This window comes from Pan troglodytes, chromosome 9, assembly GCF_028858775.2.
Source record: "Pan troglodytes isolate AG18354 chromosome 9, NHGRI_mPanTro3-v2.0_pri, whole genome shotgun sequence".
NCBI classification, from domain to species: domain Eukaryota; kingdom Metazoa; phylum Chordata; class Mammalia; order Primates; family Hominidae; genus Pan; species Pan troglodytes.
In genome coordinates, this window is record NC_072407.2 from 97250108 (window position 1) to 97263873 (window position 13766).

Consider the following 13766-nt stretch of genomic DNA (forward strand, 5'->3'; position numbering starts at 1 on the left):
TGTTGTTGGCAGTCACCACCCTCCTTCCTAACTCTACTGGCAGGCTGTGGAGGCAGGGTGTGATGTCCAGCTGCAGATTTCTGATACTGTCAAAAGTGCTCACATCCCACAGCCCCTTGAGCTGTATTATTCCTTGGAGAAGAGTTCCACACAGCTCCACTCAGGGCTCCAACTCCAAGCCGTGGGTTGGACAAAGAAGACAGGGGAGGTGATCTAATCACCAACACACATCTCTCTGCAGTACATTTATAGAAGACTCGTAAAGTTACTCACTTTGAGAAATTAGATACTGTGTAGATGTTGTCTCCAAATGCTAACATTATGTAAGGACATGACATTGCTTTCTTCACAAGGAAGAGGAAAAGCAATTTTCCTTGCTTGGCTCAGGTTGATCATGTGAGAAGAGCACAGAAAAAATCAACTATTAAACAGTGGGAAACTACGTTCATCACCACTGAGGGAGATGGTGTTTTGAATATAATGAAAATGGAACTGATCAGTGAAGAAGCTCTCAGGCTCTGTCTAGATTTTGTTTTAGCAGGCCTTACCCCTGAAAACTATTTTATTTTTAATCTTCATCACACAAATACACTTTCCCTTGAGTGAGTAGCATCATCAACTGCTTGGGCATTTCCCCAGATCTAGTCAGGCTTAGCTGGATGGGCATAAACACTGTGGACATGACTAAGCTTAATTCCATTACATGAATTGCTTGCAAAAAATAGACGAATCCGCTTAGGACCTGAATAAGGAGTTTCCCAAAGTTGTGAGGCCCCGAGTGGACCTCTCCCTGCTATGTTTTCCTCAGAGTGCTGATCTGGGACCTGAGAAACAGGGTGCACCTGTTAATGTGGTTTCTCCTCCCTGCCCACTAAGTCACAGAGCCTGACATGCTGTTGCTCTAGTAGCTACTCTGCCACTCTCAGTCATCACACTTCTGACATGTCACTTGTCACTGGTACTGATGAGTGCTTCAGATTCAGTAGCAAGCATGGCAGGGCCAGTGGCAGGAGGATGGAGGTTGTGGACCATCATGTACGTGGACCATGGTATGATCTGTCTTCACCACTAAACTGGAAAATGAAGAAGATGATGATGGAAATTTTCCTGTGGATATGAGATGGGTGGGGACACAGATGGAGCCCTTTTGGACCAAGGACATGGAAGCAAGAATGAAGGCCTGTCCTTCCACAGGCATTCTTGCCATGACTCCATGGATTCATCTCTCCCTAGGAATGCTGTCATGATTTCCAAGATCCTTCACATCCTAGGAGTGATCAGCAAAACTCCTCAGACCTGTCTGCCCTGAAGAGCGTCCACTATGAACCTCCAGACCCATCAATCTAGGAGGGCTATTGACTCCTTAGAAGCAGTGCAAAGTAGGAGAGCACATCGGCACTCTCCAGGTGCATCTCTTGCTGGAGAAATAATCATGACTTCCTAGATCTATTCCCCCCTCCCTCCCTCAGGAAGACCTATCTTAACTCTCCAGCAGAGACATCTCCATCCAGCAGGACCTTCCATGATTTTCCAGGTTGGCTTCCAATATCTATCACTTTCTACCCAGAATAATAATGAGCGAGCTATGAAAAAGAGCCTCCAGCAAGTCTTTTCCACATTGGAAGAGCCAGGAACCTCTCATTTATTCCAAAAAGCAGCAAATAGAAATACAATTCAGACCTCTCTCCACCATGAAAAAAAAGCAAACAAAATCCCATTCTGAAAGTAAGAAGTAACATGCCTTCAAAGCCTCTTTCCCCAGCCATAGCAAACTTCAGATAAGCTCTTTGTCTAGAAGTCACACTCTGGATCTCCTTACCACCAGAGTGGGCACAGGAAGTCCTCTGACTCAGATCCGTCTCTCTGTGTAATAGACCTTGGCCAAGGAGTTCTGATTCTGGAGACAGGGGAGCAACTCTTCTGATTCCAATCTGACCCCGCTCCAGATGGGTCAAGTTCCTGCAAATAAGGCTAAGTACTTGCTTTCCTGGGCCCAAACTGACATGCAGTGAAAACCTTAGGAGCTTAGGTGAGCCAAAGAAACCACAGAGTTTGAAGTTGAATTCCAAATGCCAAAGCCATATTTTAGTAACTTTAAACTGGATTATTTAGACCAAAGGAGAAATGCAGAGAAGATGAGGAGTCCTCCCAGTGGGGAAAGGGGCTGGCACAGAGCCAGCCAGAACAATAGAGTGTGGAGGTGCCGAAGCCCCCGGATGGCTATGTGGATGAACACTTACACTGAATGCTCAGAGGACAGGAGAGAGGAATCCCATGGCCAAATTGATTGAGAAGAATTAGCCTAAGGAGATCAGAGATAAGAAAGTGAGGACTCACTGCAGTGGTCTGGCACCTCCTTCCAACGGATTCAATATCTGGCTGGGACACCGCAAGGATGGAGAGAACAGATCCAGTGTGTTTGACCCAAGGCAATTTGCAGGTGTGCAAGCAAGAAGACAATCACTGTTGTGACTGAAGGTATGAGCATGGGGGATGGACCTTCAGCTGCTACATCTATCTTGACTAACAATCAGGGCTTACCCAGATCAGCAGCAACTTCTTGGGCACCAACTTTGGTCCTAGAAGAATTTGGGGCTGGAAATTCTAATTAGGGGCACCATGAACTTCTCAGCTATTCTAATATAGAGGAAACACTGGTTTTTCAGTACCCTGAGGACATCTAGAGTTTATTCTGCTTAGAGTTTTTCTCTATTTTACTTTTCTTTCTGTAGCTGAACATATCCATATTTATTAGAAAAAGTGCAAAGCCCTTTAATTTGTACTTCTAGCATTAATAAGGGGGTAGAGGCAAGACCAGAACTGGGGAGTGTTCTCTTCCTTAGACAGCAATCAGCAGCTCAGACAGCATCTCTGGCAGTTGACTGTAAAGACCACTGACATCAACAAGATCCCACATTTTATGAGCAATAGCTTGGGTTCAAAAAATGCAAGTTTATAGCAAGAAGGTGAGTTACGTAACGCATACTCAAGGAAAAAAGCAAACAAAATTGGTCAAAGATAAGCCAAAAGGAATACATCCCAGCCAATGCTGGACAAGATGGAGATAAAGAAGAATCTCTTTGGGCTATAAAATGACTAAGCAGAGAAATTTGGAGGCGAATGGCAGAGCCTCCTCCTCTTCCAGATTGACTGTTTAGAGGTTGACAGGGGCATCCTGCCCTGCCATTGCTTCATTTCTGCTTAGAGACAGTATTAAAAGTTCCTGGACAGGTGCCAAAAGTACCATTGACATGCAATGAGTCTCACAAGACCATCACCTTTAGGGTGTTGAGCAGAGAGGCTGACCAGGCAAGTTTCAAACACACTGCAACAGTTTCTCTCCACTTCCACTTCAAGAGGGTGACACCACCACCAGACCTCCTGGCATGAAGAGGCTCCACTCCTACTGAGAAATAGTTTTCCTCCTTGGCCATCACTGCCCTAAATTTTTGCCGCCACCCTCACATGTGGTCCTACACCCTCAGAGCCCTGAGCTACTCTTACTCTGTTGTGTCTGCAGCTCTCTGGTTCTAATCCTGGCACCAGGAATCCACCACCAACTTCCGGGGTGTACTACCAATTTCTAGTGTTTGCTTTTCATTGCTGATTTTCATATCCAGGCCCAGAAGTTCACCCACCAACCATTGCAATTTGCCCCCAGGTCCCAGGGGTCCAGCAGCTTCTGGATTCACCCCAGCCTCTTAGGTTGCGCCCAGTGACCCAAGAGTACACACTGATTCTCAACTCCCCATTCCTCCTCTTTTTCCAAATGAAAAGCTCTACCCTTTTCCCCCTCAAGCTTTATTTTTTCTTCTAATTTCCCATCTTTTTCTCCATAGGGAAGTTTTGGTGATTTTGTATAGGGGCCTGTACTGTCCCCAGGGTTGATTAAATAGATTCTGCCCCCCACCCCATAATATGAATACACTGTTGCAACAAAAACTATACTAAGCTGCTAAATGAAAGAGCCCTGTACTCTACTGTTTTGTAATAAACTACAGTTATAGCCCTGCAGAGAAACATTAATACAAACAAGGAATAAGTTTCAAATAAGAAAGAGGAGAATAAAGAGGAGAAATGATTAAAGGGAAACTGAGCAATGAAGCAAACTTTTGTCTATCCATGCAAATTCTCCCGCTCCCAGTACCTTGTGAGTTGTAGATGGCGCTCCTCAGCAGGTTAGGCTGAGAATAAAGGGCCCAATTCAGATGACTCCTCTGCTCTGGTGAGTTACCTCCTCTGTTTCTTAAAAGGAGAAAACTAGAGCTTTCTCTGATGTGACACCAAACTTATGTTTATTTTTTAAAATTGAAATTCTAACCCTTATATTTGTGTGAAACCCATGGCTTGTGAAACATTTTTAAAAACAATTTTAAGAAGCCATAAAACATGGCTGCATGTGGGAAACTATGATAGCTAATAACTGTAGCAGCTGCCAACTACTTGGCTGTAATGGACTCGAACTCTTCAGCGTTTTTTTGTTTGTTGGTTTGTTGGCTGATTTTACTTGCCTATTAAACCCTCAGCCTATTAAAAACTTAGCTCATGAAACTTGAGCTCATGAAACTTGAGAAAGCAGATTACACTGCTAATTTTCCCTGATGTAGTTGTGTGAAATAAATTTGAATTAAATGAATCTCTGGCATTTTTCTGAACCCACACAAAAAGAAATGCATTTTTTTGGTGGCTGTTTTCTTCTTCTCTCTCTCTCTCTTTTGTTTTGTTTTATTTTGGTGCCTCTAGGAGCTGGGGCCTCAATGATGAACAAGATCCAGGCATTGGCTTTAAAGAGCCCACAGGCTGGTGTTCAAGATCCAGGCAAACCCCTCCTTCCTTGACAAGGGTCAGCTTTGAGCAAAGATGGGTAAGTGGATGTGTAAACAGCCAACTTAGGTATATGGAGCAAGAAGCCAAAGAGCTGGAGAACTGCCACTCAGAATACAAGTTGATGCACAGAAAATATATCAGCAGAATCCAGAGCACCAGGAAGCTGAATCAGCAGAGCTGGCTGATAGTGAGATGACTCACCCCATTCCATGCAGGGGAAATGCATCTGTCTTCTTCGTATCCTCTCTCCCTGCACATATGACACTGGGCAGAAACTGTTCATGTGTTTGCCTCTGGCCCTGGGCTGTGTCTTAGTTATCTTTCTATCCCACTTCCTGACATTACCATCTACCACACTTTCTGGTGCGGAGCGAGGCTTAATAAATAATAGTTGTATTAAACAAGCATTCAAGAAGAAATGTCCTCACTAAGTGGGAGGTTGAACTAGAATAGCTCCCAAATTCTGTTCTACTTGGAGATTCTATGATTATATAGAGAGTCTGGCATGGGATAGGTGCCCACTAAATATTGATTCAGATGATGCCTGCTTAGTTTTGCAGTTATTTGTGCCCATGTTTTATCTCCCCATATAATCAGCTTACTTTTTTCTGCAACCGTATTAATTATTTACGAAGCACGTTAGTAATCAGTTTGCATGCATTGTCTTACTTGATTTCACATAACCCTAGGAGCTAGTGATTTAGTTTCTATTGCTGCATAACAAACCACTCTATAACTTAATGGCTTAAAACAACCATTTATTATTATCTGTCTTGGTTTGTATACTAACTGGGCTCAGTTTATTCCCATTCTTTTTGGGGTCCCAGATGTGGGCTGGTGCTGCAGTCTTCAGAAGGCCCAAAGGTGCTGGATGTCAGGAGAGCTCACTCGGTGGGCAGTTGATGCTTGCTGTTGGCTGGAACTGTTAGCCAGAGCACCTACACATGGCTTTCCAAGTGTTCAGGCTTCTCACAGTATGGTGGCTGGGTTGGAAGAGGGAACATCCCAAAAGACTCACACAGAATGACTTAGCTTGTATGAACTAGCCTTGGAAGTCCCAGACCATCACTTTTGCCACATTCCAATGCCCAAGTAAGTCCCTGAGGCCAGCCCAGATGCAAAAGAAGGGGAATTAGATTTCATCTGTTGATGGAGGAATGGCAAGGTCATTTCTGAAGAGCAGCTGAGATGGAAAGTATTTTGTAGGCATTTATGGAAAATGCCATCTGCCACAGTAGTTACTATTAATATCTCTTTCTACACAGGAGAAAATTTCACAATGACTTAGCTAAGTTATATGATTAACCTGCTTGTTCAAGATCAGCCAGATCCAGATGTCATCTAATTTAGTAACCATTATACTTCACTTAGGATAGTGTTCTAAAACTTTAATAAGGAAGGAGTCACCCCTTTCAAAAATGCAGTATTAGTATCAAGAATATGAAAACATAAATTCTAGTAAAATTTATAAAGTAGAAATATAAATTCTAGTAACACTTGGGATGCCATGTTCAATAAATATTACTGAAGGAGGAGCTAACATCTGCTGCACTGCTTCAGTGGTCCAGGCACTCATACACTATATATAAACTCACTTAATCCTCACAGTTATCTTTTCCCCCCGGATGAAAGTGAACTTTAGAGGGATTAAATGCCTTGCCCCAAACCACGTAACCACTTAGCGACAGAGCCAGGGTTTGAACACAGTCATGTCTCAGTCCACATTCCATGTGCTTTCCACTGAGCTCCATGTTGCAGGTTGGGCTCCCCAGGAATCAGTCTCTGAGGTGAGAGTAGCATGCAGGAAGTTAGCAAAAAAGTGCTCAAGGGGAACACACGCGGGGAAGGGGAAAACTCAGGATTAGGCAAAGGAGAAGGTGGGCAGGTAGAACTAGAGCCAAGCAAATGCCAGCCAGCCTTTTGGAGGGTTTGGGTGGATAACGGACAATGTCAAAAACAGCATTAATTTTCAATCCTGGGTGGTGGAAAAACTATATATATGTATGTATATATGTATGTATGTATGTATGTATGTGTGTGTGTGTATGTATGTGTGTGTATGTATGTGTGTGTATGTGTGTGTGTATGTGTGTGTATGTGTGTGTGTATGTATGTATGTGTAATTTCTCTATGTCAGACACGGCTGGGTTTGTGCCCCCCTCTATAATCTACTGATTGTGGGACTTCGCACGAGGTACAAAACATAAGTGACCTAATAAGCCCTCTAGACAGGGCTTCAGGGAGGAGCCAAGGCTGGCACATAGTCAGAGGGCAGGAAAAGTTCCACTCCCTCCGTGTGATTAGGAGGGCTGCTTTGTTTTCTTCCCAGGCAGAGACCTCAAAGAAAAGTGTGACTTGTGGCAATCATTGGAATGCTCTAACGGGAGGGAGCCCTAAGCTAAGGGGAGGGGCGGTATCAGCCCCGGGAGGGCGAGCGACAAAGGGGCATTGTTTCCCTGGAGGGCAGGCTGGGGCAAGGCTGACTCCACTGCCGGCCTGGGCGTGGGCAGGTTTGCTCCCGGGAGGAGAAGGCCTCCATCCTGGCCCACAATAGCCAACCCAAAACAGTTTTGGCAAAATTAAAAGACGCAGGAAAATGCCAGCGACGTTTATTTTCTCCTAGGGTAGATGGGGGAGAAAGCAGCTCCTTTTTCTGGGCTGAATGGAGTCTCAGGGAGGGGGCTAGGTGACAGCATCGCCCTTTCCTCTCCGGCTATTGCGCACCTTCTGGAGCCTCGCTCAGCCTGCTCCCTCCGGCGCAATACGCCAATGCTGCTACCCACAACGCACAGACCAGAAACCAGGATAGACAGAAGCCTAGAATGGCCTGGCATCGAGCAGGCCCAGCGCAAACGCAAGGTCTCTTCCTCTCCTTTCGGTGAACCCCACGCCCAGTCCCGAGAGAGAGAGCGGATGCTCATTTCCGAAAGCTGGCAATCCTGCAGTGGCCACTGGAAAAATACATATACGTGTGTGTGTGTGTGTGTGTGTGTGTGTGTGTGCGCGCGCGCGCGCACAGTGCATATCGTGCCCATTCACAAGGAAACCTGGCGGCTCCACAAACAACTTTGAGTCCCAGGAGGGCGGAGGTGGAGAGAGATTCTCCGCTTGGATAAGGGCGGCTGGATAGCCGAGTACTCTCTTTTGGGGCTGTTGGCCGTCTCCGGAGTCTCGGGAGCGCCTTGATGTCCCTTCCCAGGGCTCGGGTTCCTTTGAGAGAATCAAGAGGAAGGTGTTTTTCACTAGGACTCGCGGTGGGCCCCACCTGCCTACCGTGGCCGGCCGGGAGCTATTACAGCAGGGTCTGCCCGTCCGACGACGGCGGCTCCAATCTGGGGTCCCGCCGGCGCCGACCCCTCAGCTCTCTCCCGATACCTGCTGGCCTCTCTCATCTTTGGTGGCACTCGCCGCCACGGGGACGGTGAGATCAAAGAGGTAGACCTAGGCCAGGAGGGACTGCCAGGGCTCCTTCCCGCGGGCCAGCCTCTCGTCCTTCCTCCCGGGACGGGGCTCTTTCCCTTTCTCCGGATGCGGGCCTTTGAGAGTCAGCGACGCCTTAGACTCCTCCCAGAAAAATGCACCCTCATCTACCCAATTCTGCCCTACCCTTTGGAGCTCCTGGACCCTCTAACCGCTCGGTGGGGTCAGAGCCCACCCCCGGAAGGGCTGCTGGTCGGGGACTGGTTCGCCCTCTCCTGGCCTCCTCGGACCAGCGCGCGGGGAGGATCCCGCTAACGCCGGGCGCCTGCAGACCTTGAGCGGCCTCGCCCTGGTGACCTCCCCGGGAAAGGCTGGGCGGTGCTTCCACAATGAGGGCCACCTGTTAATTTGCACGAGAAAGTGCTGCCGAGGGCCCACACGTGCGAATCCACCTGTGGAGTGCGTCCCCTCTCTGGGGCCAAGGCCTAGGGGAGGCCGAAGCGGAGAAGTTGCCGGAAGACTGGGAAGTAAGAGTAGGGGCGTCGGAGGAATCGAAGTTGCAGTGACATCAGGCTCGGACAGCCGGCGGACTCCTCGCAAGGTGATCGGATACTTCCGAGAGCCCCACAGTCCTCCTGGGCCTTTGCCCTCGCGTCTGGGATGCGCTCGGGCGCCCCCAGTCTGCGATGCGTTCGTACCTCCAGTAGGGTGACGTTTTCGCCGGGCCCCTCTGCGAACAGTCTCCGCCCTCCTCCACTGTGAGATATTTCACAGTTTCACCCGCAGAGGGCAACCTTATTCCAAGTTCCTGAGCGCCCTAGGCCTCTTTCTCCTCCCTGCCTAACTGGTGAGGTGGGACTTCAATGCCTTTTAGGTTTACAGTCTTTTCCTCCCCACGGCTTCTCTTTCCTCCGCGTCTCAGGCACTGGGCATTTCCAGTCGATCCAGCAGGTCTGGCTTCTCTCACATATGCAGTAAGGGTTAGGGGAGAAGGTCCCAGCTCCTCTTGTCTCTAGCAGAGTGTAAACTGGCTCTGCTGAGGAGGTGGCTGTGCTTTTATCCCTTCTCCTGAGAACTGTTTATATATTAAGGAGCTTCACAGCCTCCAACATAAGGAAAGCAGGTAGGAACTGATCATATAAGGCTTTGTAAATGTTTTAGACTTTGGCTTTAATGGGAAAGAAATGGGGAGCCATTCGTGGGTTTTTGAGCAGCAGGTGGATATTGCTTTTCATAATGACCACGCCAGCTGCTGTTTGGAGAATAGACTGTAGGGGTCACTGCGCAAAATGGAGGCCGCGATCCACGTGAGAACCAGGTGAAACAGAGCTCGGGCCATGGAGTGGCGCTGGAGGTAAGGAGAAACATTCAGACTCTGGGTATGTTTTTTGAAAGTAGGATAAAAGGCCGGGCGCGGTGGCTCACGCCTGTAATCCCAGCAGTTTGGGAGGCCGAGGTGAGCGGATCAAGAGGTCAGGAGATCGAGACCATCCTGGCTAACACGGTGAAACCCCGTCTCTACTAAAAATACAAAAAAAAAAAAAAAAAAAATTAGCGGGGAGTGGTGGCAGGTGCCTGTAGTCCCAGCTACTCGGGAGGCTGTGGCAGGAGAATGGTGTGAACCTGGGAGGCAGAGCTTGCAGTGAGCCGAGATGGCGCCACGGCACTCCAGCCTGGGCGACAGAGCGAGACTCTGTCTCAGTCAATCAGTCAATCAATAAAAATACAAAACATTAGCTGGATGTGATGGTGTGCACCCTTAATCCCACCTACTCGGGAGGCTGAGGCAAGAGAATAGCGTGAACCCAGGAGGCAGAGGTTTCAGTGAGCCGAGATTGCGCCATTGCACTACAACTGGGGCGACGATTTACATATATATAAGATTTTCTGTCTGATTGTTTGTGGGGTATGAGAAAAAGACAGGAATCAGGGATGACTCCAAGCAGCTGGAAAAACGGAGATGCTGCTGGCTGAGATTGGAAGATGTTGGGGTAGAGGGATAAGACAGCTTAATGTTATATATTTTAGGTTTGAGGTGTTCATTAGAAAAACAAGTGGAGAGATTGATTGGGCAGACACGCAGGTCTGGAGAGGGCTGGGCTGGAGATAGAAATATGGGTTGCCATGATACAGGCATGGGACTGAAAGCCCCATCAGTCCCTTGGAGAGATCATCAGAGAGTGAGTAGAGACATAGCAGGGCGAAGCCCTGAGCCCCGGTTCCCCCAGCATGTACCTGCAGTCTGTTTCCTCTTCTCAACTACAATTCCCATGGTCTTGTCTTGTTCACAGAACCTGCTCAAAGAGCATCTATTAAATGAAGGAACCCAACTTTCATCACATGTAAAATAAACATCATTATAATCCTACCTCATAAGGTTGTTGTCAGAAAAAGTTAAACGTCATAATGAAAGTGAAACTGCGTTATGATTGGTAGACGCTAGCTATATTTTTAAAGTGTAGGCTTCATTATCTCATTCTGTACAGCTTGTATTACTTGATTATATCTTCACAGTTTCTGATGCATGCAAGGCAGACACTCTCATTCTCACTTTATTGACGAGGAAAGTAGGATTGGTGAGACAAAATAAGTCCCTGAAGCTGCATATCTAATAGTAACACCAGTGGCTGACCTATTTGAGCACATCTGCGGCAGGCACTGTGTTAATGATTTTGCATGTGTTATCTGGCAACAACACAGCGAGGTGGGGGTTATTATCTTCACTTGCACATGAGGAAACTGAAGCATAGAGAGGGTGGTTAACTTAGCCAAGGTCCCATAGTGAGTGGTTGGAAGAGTCTGGGCCATGAAGCTGACCTCCCCATCCTGATTCATTGTTCTTCTTGCAGCCTCATAGCTCCTCTTCTTCATCCCCCTACTAGACTCCTGCCAGGGCCAAACCTCACCACTCCTTCCCTTGACATTGGCAACATTCCTCTCTCCTTAACGTTTCTCTCCTACCAAGCCTGCTTGCTGCAGGATACAAGAGTTCAGTCACTCCTTGGGAACTACCTGCAGGTCAAAACATTTTGGCTTATTGCTTCCCCTTTCTGGAAAGTCCTTTCCCTTCCTCTCTGCCTTATGAACTCCATGTGTTCTTCCAAACCCTGGTGAACTCCTATGTGGTTTTCCAAGTCCAATTAATATGTCACCTCTGTTGTGAAGCTTTCCCTGCTTGCACCAGACAAGAGGCATGACTTAGATCATGTGACACTTTGTTTATAGGTCTATCAAAACAAACTGACAATTTCCTGTGGGTTTGACCGATGCCTCTGTAATATTGTGATTTTTCTCTCAGGTTCTTATGTTTTCATGTCTTTTTATCCAACATGCTGTTTGCTTCGTGAATACATAAATGAATGACCCATTTACAATCACTATCAAAGCAAATTTATGGATATCAAATACTCTTCTAGAGATGAGGACATAGGCTAAAAGGAGTGATTTGCCTAAAGTCACTCAACTGATTAAATACTGGAGCTTTGCTGGGTATGATTATGCGTGCCTATAATCCCAGCTACTCAGGAAGCTAAGGTGGGGGCAGAGGGGGTGGGTGGCAGTGACCGCTTGAGCTCAACAGTTTGAAGCCAGTCTGGCCAGCATAGTGAGACTCTGCCTCAAATAAATAAACATAAATAAATAACATAAATATTGCAGCATGAGCTCAAGAGAGGTGAGGAGATTTTGTCTGGTGAAACCCAAGATTTCACATGCCTATTGCTTCCCTCTCTGGCATCTAGGGTCCTGGAACCCTCCTCCAAATGCTCCTGCAGGTGGCAACAGAGGCCAGGGAAAGGTGAAGCATTCTGGCAGAAGTTCTGGAGACAGATGAGAAGCTGAGCTCCTTGAGGGCAGGGGCAAGGTGACTTGAAGAAAGCCAGGCCAGAGGGAGCATTTTATGCATCCATCATTTGTAATCCAGAAAGAAAAGGTTTAGACAATTTTAGTGTAACCGTTAGTCGTAAAATTGACACTGAAGAAAGGAAAAAGCAATTGAAATAAAAGGACAGTAAATAACAAACTATCTTACAGGAAAAGCTACACCATGTGCCCCAAGACACCGAGCTAGAAAGTAGCAGGGATAGTCAGTATCAGGGCCCATCGCCTCATGTTATCTGCACAGGGGGTCTCTGTCTGATGTTTGGGCACAGAGAAACAAAGTCCAGATATAGTGCATTAGACAGGACCCAGAGGGTGTTTATGCGTGGACTGATGGCCACCTCGAGGGTCAGAGCTTCTGGCTTATTGTGTCTCCAACTCTGTCCTAATACACATTTTTACCAATGGCTTGCTGAAAAGACAGAGGAAAGGTCCGTGAATTTGCCAAGGACAGGAAGCTCTGAGTGTTCGCGAGTGCCCATGTGGAGAACAGGGAATTGTACAAGTTCGAGCTGTGTGGGCCAATAGGGAAATGGAACAAACGGACATTTTACCTTTGTGTTCAAAATAATTAGACAAGGACAGCATGGAAGAGACACGGCTTCAGTAATAGTGTGTGTTGAAAAGAATGGGGCTGGGGCATTTATTACAACAACCGACATTTGTGCAGCATTTATGAGGCATTTTCATTACTCCTTATGACACATTAGAAGTGGTAACGGGGAAACCAAGGCTGGGAGTATCTTGTGTAATTAAGCGGCAGAGCTGTAGTGTGAATTGTGTCTCTCTAACCCTGGGGTTACTTCTCTTCTTTTGTTCCCCATCTCTAACCAAGCTGCATGCTCTGCTCGTTCTTTTTTGTGAATGTCTCTCACCTCCAAGGCAGCCATCCATCCTGTTAAAGGAGTGGATTATCCATGTCTTTCTGAGACTATTGTACAACCTCCTCATTTAATCTCATTTCTCTTTCCTCCCATTAATTTTATATATGCCACATGAGCCGGATTACCAGATTTAGCAAAAAGCAAAAACAAAAAGCCAAGATACTCAGTTACATTGTTACATTTGAATTTTAAAAATGAATAATTTTTATTATATGGGACATACTTGTATTAAAAATTATTTGTTGTTTATCTGAAATTCAAATTTAACTGTGCATTCTGTATTTTATATGGCAACCCTGATAATCATGAAATACCATTTCCATCATTCCAAAAATATCCATTAGTTCCCTGTTACCTGAAGGACAGGGGCCTCAAACTCGAATTTTTACAGGTGGGTAACATAAACATACAAATTAAGTGACTAGTTGGTTAAGTGGGGCCTGAAGCTAAATTCAAAATTGAAGAGCAAATGTTCCCTGACCCCAGACATTCCAATTCGGACTTTAAACATATATAATCAACTCCAATAAAAGCAAAAAAGAAACACACACACACACACACACTCACACACACTCACACTCACATTCACACATCCATAGCCATCAGAGAGTCTGGCTTCTAATCTGAAACCTGGGCTAAACCAAACCACTTGGCCTGGAATTGGAGGCCCCTGATTGGCCTTTCTGCCCTTCACTCTCACCACTCTCCACCATGGGCCCTCCCATCTCTCCTCCACCAGCTCATCATGGATGGCCT

General features: G+C 46.5%; 1 long non-coding RNA gene across 1 annotated transcript; it reads right to left on the bottom strand.

The window, feature by feature from the left end:
- Positions 1-5568: 5568 nt before the first annotated feature.
- LOC134807371 (uncharacterized) lies at positions 5569-8864 on the bottom strand. Its single transcript, XR_010147644.1, has 2 exons — positions 8700-8864; positions 5569-8037 (listed from the first exon to the last, which is right to left on the bottom strand). It is a non-coding gene; the product is annotated as an uncharacterized LOC134807371 (long non-coding RNA).
- Positions 8865-13766: the final 4902 nt, after the last annotated feature.